The sequence below is a fragment of the Callithrix jacchus genome, chromosome X, assembly GCF_049354715.1.
Source record: "Callithrix jacchus isolate 240 chromosome X, calJac240_pri, whole genome shotgun sequence".
Taxonomy (NCBI): Eukaryota; Metazoa; Chordata; class Mammalia; order Primates; family Cebidae; genus Callithrix; species Callithrix jacchus.
The window spans coordinates 59,557,746-59,571,099 of NC_133524.1; the positions used below are offsets into that span (position 1 = coordinate 59,557,746).

The following is a 13,354-nucleotide window of genomic DNA, read 5'->3' on the forward strand; positions in this document are numbered from 1 at the left end:
AATTATCAGAAAAGCTGACTTGGGAGCAGTCAATAGCCAGAAAAAGGTAGCTATCAGAAAATAATTTCACTTATTGATGAGTACTTTTTCCACAAAGCTTGCCCTTGTGACTTAAGCTTTCAGCAAAAACTATTTCACAGACATCTTCTTATACTTGTGAAGCCAGCAGTAGAATAGAAATAACAAGAGGTATTTTTGACAAACCCACAGCCAATATCATACTAAATGGGCACAAGCCAGAAGCATTCCTTTTGAAAACTGACACAAGACAAAGATGAGCTCTCTCATCACTCCTGTTCAACATAGTATTAGAAGCTCTGGCCAGGGAAATCAGGCAAGAGAAAGAAATAAAGTGTATTCAAATAGGAAGTAGAGAAGTTAACCTGTCTCTGTTTGTAGATGACATGGTTGTATAGTTAGAAAACCCTCTTATCTCAGCCCAAAATCTCTTTACGCTGATAAGCAACTTCAGCAGTCTCAGAATAAAAATCAATGTGCAAAAATCACAAGCATTCCTATACACCAATAACAGATAAACAGAGAGCCAAATTATGAGTGAACTCCCATTCAAAATTGCTACAAAGAGAATAAAATACCTAGGAATACAACTTGCAAGGAATGTAAAGGATCTCTTCAAGGAGAACTAGAAACCACTGTTCAAGAAAATAAGATAGGAGACAAATAGATGGAAAAACATTCCATGCTCATTGATAGTAAGAATAAACATTGTGAAAACAATGTAATTTAAAGATTCAATGCTATCCTCATCAAACTACCATTGACTTTCTTCACAGAATTAGAAAAAATACTTTAAATTTCAAATGGAACCACAAAAGACCCCATATAGTCAAGATAATCCTAAGAAAAAGTAAACTGGAGGCATCATGCTACCTGACTTCAAACTATACTATAAGGTTACAGCAGCAAAAACAGCATGGTAGTAGTAGCAAAACAGAAATATAGAGCAATGAAACAGAAGAGGTCTCAGAAATAACACCACACATTCTACAACCATCTGATCTTTGACCAACCTGATAAAAACAAGCAATGAGGAAAGGATTCCCTATTTACTAAACAGGCAACCTACAGAATAGCAGAAAAATTTTGCAATCTATCCATCTGACAAAGGGCTAATATCCAGAATCTACAAAGAACTTGAATAAATTTACAAGAAAAAAACAAACAACCCATCAAAAAGTGGGCAAAAGATATGAACAGACATTTCTCAAAAGAAGACATTAATGAGGCCAGTAAACATATGAAAAAAAAGCTCATCATCACTCTCATTAGAGAAATGCAAATCACAACCACATTGAGATACCATCTCATGCCAGTTAGAATGGTGATTATTAAAAAGTCAGGAAACAACAGACGCTGGAGAGGATATGGAGAAATAGGAACACTTTTACACTGTTGATGGGAGTATAAATTAGTTCAACCATTGTGGACGACAGTGTGGCAATTCCTCAAGGATCTAGAACCAGAAATATCATTTGACCCAGCAATCCCATTACTGTGTATATACACAAAGGATTATAAATTATTTTGCTATAAATACACATGCACATGTACATTTATTGTAACACTGTTTACAATGGCAAAGACCTGGAACTAACCCAAATACACATCTATGATAGACTGAATACATAAAATGTGACACATATACACTGTGGAATACTATGCAGCCATAAAAAAGGATGAGTTCATGTCCTTTGCAGGGACATGGATAAAACAGAAAACCATCATTCTCAGCAAACTAACCCAGGAACAAAAAATAAAACACTGCATGTTCTCACTCATAAGTGAGACTTGAATAATGAGAACATATGGTCATAGGGAGGGGAACATCACACAATGAAACCTGTCAGGGAGTAGGAGCAAGGAGAGAGACAGCATTAGGTGAAACATCTAATGTAGAGGATGGGTTAATGGGTGCAGCAAACCACCATGACATGTGTATACCTATGTAACAAACCTGCACTTTCTGCACATGTATCCCAGAACTTAAAGTACAATTAAAAAAAAAAGAAAAGAACATTGGGCAAAGAATATAAACATATATTTCTCAAAAGAAGACATTCAAATGACCAATAAACATATGAAAAAATGCTCATAACCATCAGAGAAATGCAAACCAAAACCAGAATGAGGTACTATCTCACAGCAGTTAGAATGACTATTATTAAAACATTACATCATAACAGAGGCTGGTAAGGCTGTGGAGGAAAGGGAACACTTTCACACTGTTGATGGGAATGTAAGTTAGTTCAGTAATTGTGAAAGGCAGTTTGGAGATTTCTTAGATAAGGAACATCTGCTTATGTCCACCCTAAAGCCAACCAAGGAACCACCGGGCTCAGTCCTGGTCCTCACATCCTCTTTCGCATCTTGCTCTTCTTGGAGCTGGCACCCCAGCCAAAGGCACACTGCTGCATCTCCTGGGCATGGCGGTGGTTGCCAGCAGAGAGCTGCTTGAGGCCGCCACACTGCAGGAAGCACAGCTTCTGGGCCCGATGCTGCTGCTTCAGCATCTGCTGCTTTGTCTTGAGTTCCAGGCAGATGTGGCCTGCATAGATGCCTGTGGCACAGGGCTGGGATGCACCTTGGCCTTGCTTCTCATCTCTTTGCTCTGGGCCTCACCAGTCAGATGCCCCTTCCTCGCCCGAGTCATGATCATCAATTTTCTGTTTGTGTTTCCACTTCTGATAGAGGTTCTCTTGCAGGAGCTGCTGATGTAGTGGCTGCTCTGTCTTAATCTTCTTCTTGTCTTCCTGTCCTTACTGTCTCACAAATCACTTCTTCTTATGGTCCCACTTGAGCTGCTGGCAGCCCCTTGTGAGATTCTGGGCTTCATCCACCATCAGGTCCAGGACCACGCCAGTCACCTGCTGCTTGAAGGCTCCCCATTTGCTGCCAAAGCTAAGGCCCAGCTCGCTGTCAAAGTTTTGGGGCCAGTAGGGGATGTAGAATTCCTGGTCCAGCTGCCAGAACACCTCCCTCTGCCTCTTGGCTCCCCTGTTGAGTCCCAACTGTGGCTGCTTCTGGCCCAAGACTTCTGAGAAGACATCCTCCACACTCTCTCCCACCTCCTCTTCCTCAGGCTACTTCTCCAGCAGTGCTGGGTGTCTCAGAGCTGGGCCTACAGGGCCCTCCTGATGCTCCTGCTGGACGCGGGCAATGACATTGCAGTCCTTCTGCCGCTTGGCGTGCATCATCTGGTTGTACATGTCTCAGCTGGAGGCATTGATCTCAAAGATGGTCACCTGGGAGCGGTAGTTTTTGAAGCTGTCCACCAGCCTCAGCCACTGAAGCTCCTCCTCCTTGAAGTGTGAACTGAACAGGGGGTGCAGGCCCAGCCCTGCAAGGTTCAGTTCCTTGGCCCTCTTGATGAAATTGGGTAGGGCACTAGTCACAAGTGCAGGCACTGCTGCTGGGCATTGTCAGCTATGCCAGCCAGGCCCTGTAGCTCCAGCCATGCCTCCAGGGTGCTCGTCAAGCCACCATCCTCCTCATCCACCATGCTCTGTGGCACCTGGCCCAGCATGCAGTTCACACTAGCCACACCTGAGCATTCCTCCAGGGGCTGGTCAAGGGTGAGGAAGCGGCCCAGGAACAGATGCAGATCCAGCAGGTAGGGGATTTGGTCAGGGGCCACCAAGGAATAGGCCATGCCACTTTGGCCAGCTCGGGCCACACAGCCCATGGAAGAAGAGCTGGCCCTAGGCAGGGAAGCTGTAGCTGATGTGCAGCAGTGGAATGTCCAGGCCCCTGGTGGGCAGGTCAGTCATGATGAGGGCAGAGCACTTGCCAAGTGTGAATTTGGTGAGGTTGATCTTGTGGGCTGTCAGGTCTAGGGCAGTGTAGATGTGGGCACAGCTCACCTGCTGAGTTGTCAGTAGCTCAGTGAGGTATACAACATGGTGCTTCGTGGCCACAAACACCCCGGTCTTGTCCTGAGGCTGCAGCACGTTATGCAGCAGGTGGAGCAGCACAGCAGTCTTGGTGTCCTCCCACACAAGGAAGAAGGAGGCTGCTCATTGAGCTTAGCATCCATGTCAAACAGGATGAGCACAGGCTCTGTGAGGCCTGCCTGGGCAAATTCCATTAGCAGTTTGGGCAGCGTGGTGGAGAACAGCACCGTCTGGTGGCCCCCAGGGAAGTGGGCAATGATCTCATGCAGCTGCTCTGTGAAGCCCGTTTCAAAAAGCCAGTCAGCTTCATCAAACACCACATATTCCATGCTCTGCAGCTTCAGGTTCATTTCCACAGCCACATGCACCAACTATCTGGGAGTAACAATTATGTCGGTATTTCCATGCAGGGCTGCAAACTGATCTTCCATCCTGTTTCCACCCAGGATCTAGGCAGTCTTGAGGCCAGTGAACTTCCCCAGCTCCTTGGTGAACTTCAGGGTCTGCAGAAACAGTTTTAAGGTGAGCAAGAGGATGAGGGCATGGGCCCCAGTCTGAACACTGTGGGTATTGAGGCACTTAAACATGGAAAGGAGGAAGCAGGTGGTCTTGCTGCTGCCAGTGCAGGCATGGCAACCACATCCTTGCCATCCAAGATCACCGGGATGGTCTTCCTCTGGATGGGTGTTAGCACTTTGTACCCCTTCTTCATGATGCATTTGAACGCCGGGTAGCTCAGGCCTTATTTGGTTTTCTGATGTGAATCCACTCTTAAGATCATGACAGCAGGGACCTCTGAAGGCTAATGGGGTCTTAGATGACACTGAGAAAATGTACCTTCATTTTAGGCGTGGTAAAATACTCTGCCTCTCAGGGGTATGTGCAGACACAGTGAGAGAATATCTGGAACAAACTTCAGAATCACTCCAGGTGGTGGGGAGGGTCAAAAGAGTGGGGCCGTGGATGGGAGCTCACTTTGTTGCCCTGGCTGGACTTGAACTCCTGGCCTCAAGTGATCCCACCTCTGTCTCCCCAAATGCTCAGATTACAGGAGTGAGGTTACGACTTCGACCTGTCAGTCAAAATAAAACTATCAAAAAATACCTTATTTAAATGCACAGTGGATGTTCCTGGGGATTTGAGAGAGGTGTATGCTAATGAAAATGCACATAAAGATTATAAGAAAGCAGTAGGAGCATGCTGAATGTTGTATCATTCAGAAACAACACAGCTAATGATATTGTCTGCCAGTGAAGCAACTGTGAAGAGAGTAAATGTCTTAAGTGACATGCATTTATGAAGTATTCGTACAAAGTTATTGCTTATGTCCAGAAAAGAAGAGGCCACTAATTATTTAGAAGGCACAAAACAACTTACAGCAGCTTATTTATTTTTATTGTATTTTAGGTTTTGGGGTATATGTGCAGAACATGCAAGAGAGTTGCATAGGTACACACATGGCAGTCTGTTTTGCTTCCTTTCTCCCCTTCACCCACATTTGACATTCCTCCCCAGGCTACCCCTCCCCAGCTCCTTCCCCCACTGGCCCTCCCTTTTCCCCCCCAATAGACCCCAGTGTTTAGTACAACCCTCCCTGTGTCCATGTGTTCTCATTTTTCATCACCCGCCTATGAGTGAGAATATGCGGTATTTCATTTTCTGTTCTTGTGTCAGTTTGCTGAGAATGATGTCCTTTAGATTCATCCATGTCCCTACAAACGAAATGAACTCAACATTTCTGATTGCTGCATAATATTCCATGGTGTATATGTGCCACATTTTCCCAATCCAGTCTATCATCGATGGGCATGTGGGTTGGTTCCAGGTCTTTGATATTGTAAACAGTGCTGCAATGAACATTCGTGTGCATGTGTCCTCATAGTAGAATGATTTGTAGTCTTTTGGATATATACCCAGTAATGGGATTGCTGGGTCAAATGGAATTTCTATTTCTAAGGCCTTGAGGAATCGCCACACTGTCTTCCACAATGGTTGAACTAATTTACACTCCCACCAACAGTGTAAAAGTATTCCTTTTTCCCCACATCCTCTCCAGCAACTGTTGTCTCCAGATTTTTTAATGATCGCCATTCTAACTGGCGTGAGATGGTATCTAAATGTGGTTTTGATTTGCATCTCTCTAATGACCAGTGATGGTGAGCATTTTTTCATATGATTGTTGGCCTCATATATGTGTTCTTTCGTAAAGTGTCTGTTCATATCTTTTGCCCATTTTTGAATGGGCTTGCTTGGTTTTTTCCTGTAAATCTGTTTGAGTTCTTTGTAAATTCTGGATATCAGCCCTTTGTCAGATGGGTAAACTGGAAAATATTTTCCCATTCTGTTGGTTGCTGATTCACTCTAGTGACTGTTTCTTTTGCCGTGCAGAAGCTGTGGAGTTTCATTAGGTCCCATTTGTCTATTTTGGCTATTGTTGCCAATGCTTTTGGTGTTTTGTTCATGAAGTCCATGCCTTCCCTTATGTCCTGGATGGTTTTGCCTAGATTTACTTCTAGGGTTTTTATGGTGCCAGGTCTTATGTTTAAGTCTTTAATCCACCTGGAGTTAATTTTAGTATAAGGTGTCAGGAAGGGGTCCAGTTTCTGCTTTCTGCACAAGGCTAGCCAGTTTTCCCAACACCACATATTAAACAGGGAATCTTTTCCCCATTGCTTGTTTTTGTCAGGTTTATCCAAGATTGTATGGTTGTAGATGTGTTGTGTTGCCTCCAATGCCTCTGTTTTGTTCCATTGGTCTATATGTCTGTTTTGGTACCAGTACCATATTGTTTTGATTACTGTAGCCTTGTAGTATAGTTTGAAATCCGGTAGTGTGATGCTCCCCGCTGTGTTCTTTTTCCTTAGGATTAACTTGGCTATGCGGGCTCTCTTTTGGTTCCATATGAAGTTCATGGTGGTATTTTCCAGTTCTGTGAAGAAAGTCAATGGTAGCTTGATGGGGATAGCATTGGTTCTGTAAATTACTTTGGGCAGTATAGCCATTTTCACGATGTTAATTCTTCCTAACCATGAACATGGAATGTTTCTCCATCTGTTTGTGTCCTCTCTGATTTCGTTGAGCAGTGGTTTGTAGTTTTTTTTGAAGAGGTCCCTTACGTTCCTTGTGAGTTGTATTCCTAGGTATTTTATTCTTTTTGTAGCAATTGTGAATGGCAGTTCGTTCTTGATTTGGCTTTCATTAAGTCTGTTATTGGTGTAGAGGAATGCTTGTGAATTTTGCACATTGATTTTATATCCTGAGACTTTGCTGAAGTTGCTTATCAGTTTCAGGAGTTTTTGGGCTAAGGTGATGGGGTCTTCTAGGTATACTATCATGTCGTCTGAAAATAGAGAGAATTTGGCTTCCACCTTTACTATTTGAATACCCTTTATTTCTTTTTCTTGCCTGATTGCTCTGGCTAGGACTTTCAGTACTATATTGAATAGGAGTAGTGAAAAAAAGCATCATTGTCTAGTGCCGGATTTCAAAGGGAATGCTTCCAGTTTTTGCCCATTCAGTATGATATTGGCTGTTGGTTTTTCATAAATAGCTTATATTACTTTGAGATATGTTCCGTCGATACCGAGTTTATTGAGGGTTTTTAGCATAAAGCGCTGTTGAATTTTGTCAAATGTCTTCCTTGCGTCAATTGAGATAATCATGTGATGTTTGTTTTTGGTTCTGTTTATGTGGTGAGTTACGTTTATAGACTTGTGTATTTTGAACCAGCCTTGCATCCCCGGGATGAGTCCTACTTGGTCATGACGGATGAGTTTTTTGAGTTGCTGTTGCAATCGGCTTGCCAAAATTTTATTGAAGATTTTTGCATCTATGTTCATCATGAATATTGGCCTGAGGTTTTCTTTGGTTGTGGGGTCTCTGCCGGGTTTTGGTATCAAAACGATATTGGTTTCATAAAATGATTTGGGAAGAATTCCCTCTTTTTGGATTATTTTGAATAGTTTCAGAAGGAATGGTACCAGCTCCCCTTTGTGTGTCTTGTAGATTTCGACTGTGAACCCATCTGGACCTGGGCTTTTTTTGTGTGGTAGGCTCTTAATTGCTGCCTCGACTTCTGACCTTGTTATTGGTCTATTCATAGTTTCAGCTTCCTCCTGGTTTAGGCTTGGGAGGACACAGGAGTCCAGGAATTTATCCATTTCTTCCAGGTTTACTAGTTTATGTGCATAGAGTTGTTTGTAATATTCTCTGATGATGGTTTGAATTTCTGTGGAATCTGTGGTGATTTCCCCATTATCATTTTTTATTGCATCAATTTGGTTGTTCTCTCTTTTCTTTTTAGTCAATCTAGCTAGTGGTCTATTTTGTTGATCTTTTCAAAAAACCAGCTCTTGGATTTATTGATAATATGAAGGGTTTTTCGTGTCTCTATCTCTTTCAGTTCTGCTCTGATCTTAGTTATTTCTTGTCTTCTGCTGGGTTTTGAGTTTTATTGATCTGGCTCCTCTAGCTCTTTCAATCTGGACGACAGGGTGTCAGTTTTGGATCTCTCCATTCTCCTCATATGGGCACTTATTGCTATATACTTTCCTCTAGAGACTGCTTTAAATGTGTCCCAGAGGTTCTGGCATGTTGTGTCTTCGTTCTCATTGGTTTCGAAGAACTTCTTTATTTCTGCCTTCATATCATTGTCTATCCAGTCAACATTCAAGAGCCAGTTGTTCAGTTTCCATGAAGCTGTGCGGTTCTGGGTTGGTTTCTGAATTCTGAGTTCTAACTCGATTGCACTATGGTCTGAGAGACTGTTTGTTATGAGTTCAGTTGTTTTGCATTTGCTGAGGAGTGCTTTACTTCCAATTATGTGGTCAATTTTAGAGTAGGTGTGATGTGGTGCTGAGAAGAATGTATATTCTGTGGATTTGGGGTGGAGAGTTCTGTAAATGTCTATCAGATTTGCTTGCTCCAGGTCTGAGTTCAAGCCCTGGATATCCTTGTTGATTTTCTGTCTGGTTGATCTGTCTAATATTGACAGTGGAGTGTTAAAGTCTCCCACTATTATTGTGTGGGAGTCTAAGTCTCTTTGTAAGTCATTAAGAACTTGCCTTATGTATCTGGGTGCTCCTGTGTTGGGTCCATATATGTTTAGGATCGTTAGCTCTTCTTGTTGTATCAATCCTTTTACCATTATGTAATGACCTTCTTTGTCTCTTTTAATCTTTGTTGCCTTAAAGTCTATTTTATCAGAGATAAGAATTGCAACTCCTGCTTTTTTTGCTCTCCATTTGCTTGGTAAATCTTCATCCATCTCTTTATTTTGAGCCTTTGTGTATCCTTGCATGTGAGATGGGTTTCCTGGACATAGCACACTGATGGGTTTTGGATTTTTATCTAATTTTCCAGTCTGTGTCTTTTGATTGGTGCATTTAGTGCATTTACATTTAGGGTTAATATTGTTATTTGTGAATTTGTTACTGCCATTTTGATGCTAGCTGGTTGTTTTGCCCGTTAGTTTATGTAGATTCTTCATTATGTTGATGCTCTTATCCTTTAGTGTGATTTTGGAATGGCTGGTACTGGTTGTGAGGCGTGTTTCAGCAGCTCTTGTAAAGTAGGCCTCGTGGTGACAAACTCTCTGAGTACTTGCTTGTTCACAAAGGATTTTATTTTTTCTTCACTTATGAAGCTCAGTTTGGCTGGATGTGAAATTCTGGGTTTAAAGTTCTTTTCTTTAAAAATGTTGAATATTGGCCCCCACTCTTTCCTGGGTATTAGTGTTTTGGCTGAGAGATCTGCTGTGAGTCTGATGGGCTTCCCTTTGTGGGTGACCCGACCTTTCTCTCTGGCTGCCCTTAGTATTTTCTCCTTTATTTCAACCCTGTTGAATCTGACGATTATGTGCCTTAAGGTTGCTCTTCTTGTGGAATATCTTTGTGGTGTTCTCTGTATTTCCTGCGTTTGAGTGTTGGCCTGTCTTGCTAGGTGGGGGAATTTCCGGGATAATGTCCTGAAGAGTGTTTTACAGCTTGGATTTATTCTTTTCATCACATTCTGCTACACCTATCAAACGTAGGTTAGGTCTCTTCATAAAGTCCCACTTTTCTTGGAGCTTTGTTCATTTCTTCTTGGGCTTTTTTCTCTGATCTTGGTTTCTCATTTGATTTCATTGAGTTGATCTTCGACTTCTGATATTCTTTCTTCTGCTTGGTCAATTTGGCTGTTGAAACTTGTGCATGCTTTGCGAAGTTCTTGTATTCTGTTTTTCAGCTTCTTTAATTCATTCATATTTCTCTCTGTTATCCATTCTTGTTATCATTTCCTCAAATCTTTTTTCAAATCTTTCTTCAAGGTTCTTAGTTTCTTTGCATTGATTTAAAACATTTTCTTTTAGCTCACAAAAGTTTCTCATTATCCACCTTCTGAAGTCTAATTCCATCATTTTGTCACAGTCATTCTTTGTTCAGCTTTGTTCCCTTGCTGGTGAGGAGTTTTCGTCCTTTGTAGGAGGCGAGGTGTTCTTGTTTCAGGTGTTGTCTTTCTTTTTGGGCTGGTTTCTTTCCATCTTTGTGGACTAATCCACGTGTTGTCTGTGTAGTTGCTGACTTTTCGATTTGGTCTCTGAGGTACGCACAGATTGTTGATGATGACGTATTTCTGTTACTTGGTTTTATTTCTACCAGTCTAGCCCCTCCACTGTACAACTGCTGAGGTCCTCTTCAGGCCCTGCTTGTCTGGGGTGCACCTATAGCAGCTGCGGAACAGTGAGAGATGTTACCAGTTTCATTTTCTGCTATCTTTGTCCCAGAATGATGCCTGCCAAATGTCAGTCTTTTGGATATAGAAGGGTCAGGGAGCTGCTTGAGGAGACAGTCTGTACTTTATAGAAGCTCAAGTGCTGAGCTGTGAACTCTGTTGTTCGTTCAGGGCTGTTAGGCTGCTACCTTTAATTCTGCTGCAGCAGAACTCATAAAAAAAACCCTTTTTTTTTCAGATGCTCTGTCTCCGGGGATTGGGACTTTTTTTGTGAGTGTTCGTTGTGCTGTCCTGCCCAGCTAGGAGGCAGTCTAGTCACTATTTGCCGGCCGAGGCTCCGCCTTGCTGGTATGAGGTCCACCCTGCTGCTGCAGGCTCTGCGCTGCTGCTGTGGTTTCCACCTTGCTGCCACGGGCTACGCCCTGCAGCAGAGTCTCTCTGTGGTGGCAGGTTGCCTCGGCAACAATAGGCTGCATCAGCAATGGGTGTGTACCTCAGTAGGAGCGGTTTGCCTGGGTAATGGCGGGCTCCCCTCCCCCACTGAGCTGCACCGTCCTGATTTCAGCTGTGCCCACAGTGAAACTCTCCACCCAGAGCGTTTGGGATCGCCATTTTGTTTGTCCCACTCCGCTGGCCCAAACACCGTTTTTCTGGAATCTCCTGGTCTGGCTCACCATCTAAGTCCCCTTCAGTCAGATAGATATGCCAGTATGCCCTCTCAAGTCGCATATTGCCTGTTCAACACGGCACCTGGACCAGTGCGCTTTGTACAGAGCACTGTGGAGCACCGCAGCACTACAGCGCTGGCCGCTGGCTTCACCAGCTGCTGGCTGCACCAGCCAAAACCTCTGCCTGGCGTCCGACGTCTCTTTTATACCTGGGAATTTCCGTGTTCTGTGGGCAACAAAGATCCGTCTGGAAATGCGGCCCTGACTCACCCTCCACGCATTCACCGAGAGCTTCAATCCTGGGTAGTTCTTACCGCACCATCTTGAATCCCTCCCCACAGCACCTTTTTATGAGGAATTTTTTTCAAGGACAGATTTAATGGGCCTGGCAATAGGAACACATGGTAGTTACATTCAGCAAGGTAGGAAGGTTTCTGGAGTTACTGCCATCGAGCTAGATGAAAATACTGGAACATGTAGAATCTATGGAGAGAATTCTGATGAGGTAAAAAATGCTAGAGGTTTCTTGGAATTTGTGGAGGATTTTATTCAGGTTCCTAGGAATCCTACTGAAAAAGTAATTGGAAAAAAATGGCAAAGTTATTCAAGAAATTGTGGACAAATCTGGTGTGGTTCTGGTGAGAATTGAAGGGGACAATGAATAAACTACCCAGAGAAGATGGTATGGTTCCATTTGTATTTGTTGACACTAAAGAAAGCATTGGAAATGTGCAAGTTCTTTTACAGTATCATATTGCTTATCTAAAGGAAGTAGAACAGCTGAGAATGGAACGCCTACACGTTGATGAATAGCTACAACAGATTGGTAGGGGTTTCAGACCTTCTTCCACCAGAGGACCTGAAAAGAGAAAGGATATGTCACTGATGAAGGTATTGTCTCTTTTGTGCAAGGTTCTAGGTCTTATAGTGGAAGAGGCAGAGGTCATCGGGTACCTAATTACACCTCCAGTTATGGTACAAATTCTGAGCTGTCTAACCCCTCTGAAACAGAATCTGAGCATAAAGGCGAGTTGAGTGACTGGTCGTTTGCAAGAGAAGATGATAGATACAGTTGACATCAGCATGACAGCAGGAGACATTAAGGAGGAAGAGGCAGAAGTGTTTCAGGGGGTCAAGGTAGTGGTGGAGCACGTGGTGGCAAATCCTTCATCAGTTCTGTGCTCAAAGATCCAGAGAGCAATCCATACAGCTTACTTGATAACATATAATCAGATCAGACTGCAAACACTGTTGCCACAGAGTCTCATCACAGTACTAACTGTCGTAGGAAGTCTTGTAGATGAAGGACTGATAAAGATGCTGTTCTGATGAATGGAATGACTAAATTTAATACAGCCTCAGTTTATCAAAATGGGCTAGTCACAGTTTCAGATTATTAGAGCTGAGTCTCAGAGCAAAGAAACCTCCCAAGGGAAACTTTGGCTAATAACAAAAAAAATGGCAAAAGATGTGATTGATGAGCATGGTCCTTCCGAAAAGGCAATAAATGGCTCCACTAGTGCTTCTGGCAATGACATTTCTAAGCTACAGCACACTCCAGGAGAAGAACAGATTAATAGCCTAAAAGAAGAAAACACTCAAGAAGCAGCAGTCCTGAATGGTGTTTCATAAACTGAAGAAGTTTCTGTTTTACAGTTCTTAGCATTACATTTACAATAGTGCTTGTACAAGCTTTCCAACGATAGAATATGGATTGCCAGTCTTTAAATCACACTTTCAGTTCCTCCATTTGGAATTCAAAAAAGGGGAGGAATTCTGAGAAAATCATATGTTAAATATAACTTTGACATCTACTGTGTTACAAATTATATCATCAGATGTGCCTTGAGCATAGTGTATGTAACATTAAAAAAAAGTTGCTGGCTACAGAAGAAAATATGTAACGAAGCTGCCCATTTACTCCCTGAATCTGAAATAAAAGTTGAAATTATAAAAAATAAAATTAAAGAATAAAACAAAGAACAAATCACATATATGCAAAAATCATGATGAATATAAAAAGCATATTAAATGATCCAAAAGATTGTATATTGAGTGATTACA

The 13,354-nt window shown here is 42.6% G+C and overlaps 2 pseudogenes; one reads left to right on the plus strand and one right to left on the minus strand.

Moving 5' to 3' along the window:
- Positions 1-2,369: 2,369 nt before the first annotated feature.
- LOC100412601 (ATP-dependent RNA helicase DDX54-like) lies at positions 2,370-11,351 on the minus strand (annotated as a pseudogene).
- Positions 11,352-11,817: 466 nt separating this feature from the next.
- LOC100412959 (RNA-binding protein FXR1-like) lies at positions 11,818-12,922 on the plus strand (annotated as a pseudogene).
- The last annotated feature ends 432 nt before the right edge of the window (positions 12,923-13,354 follow it).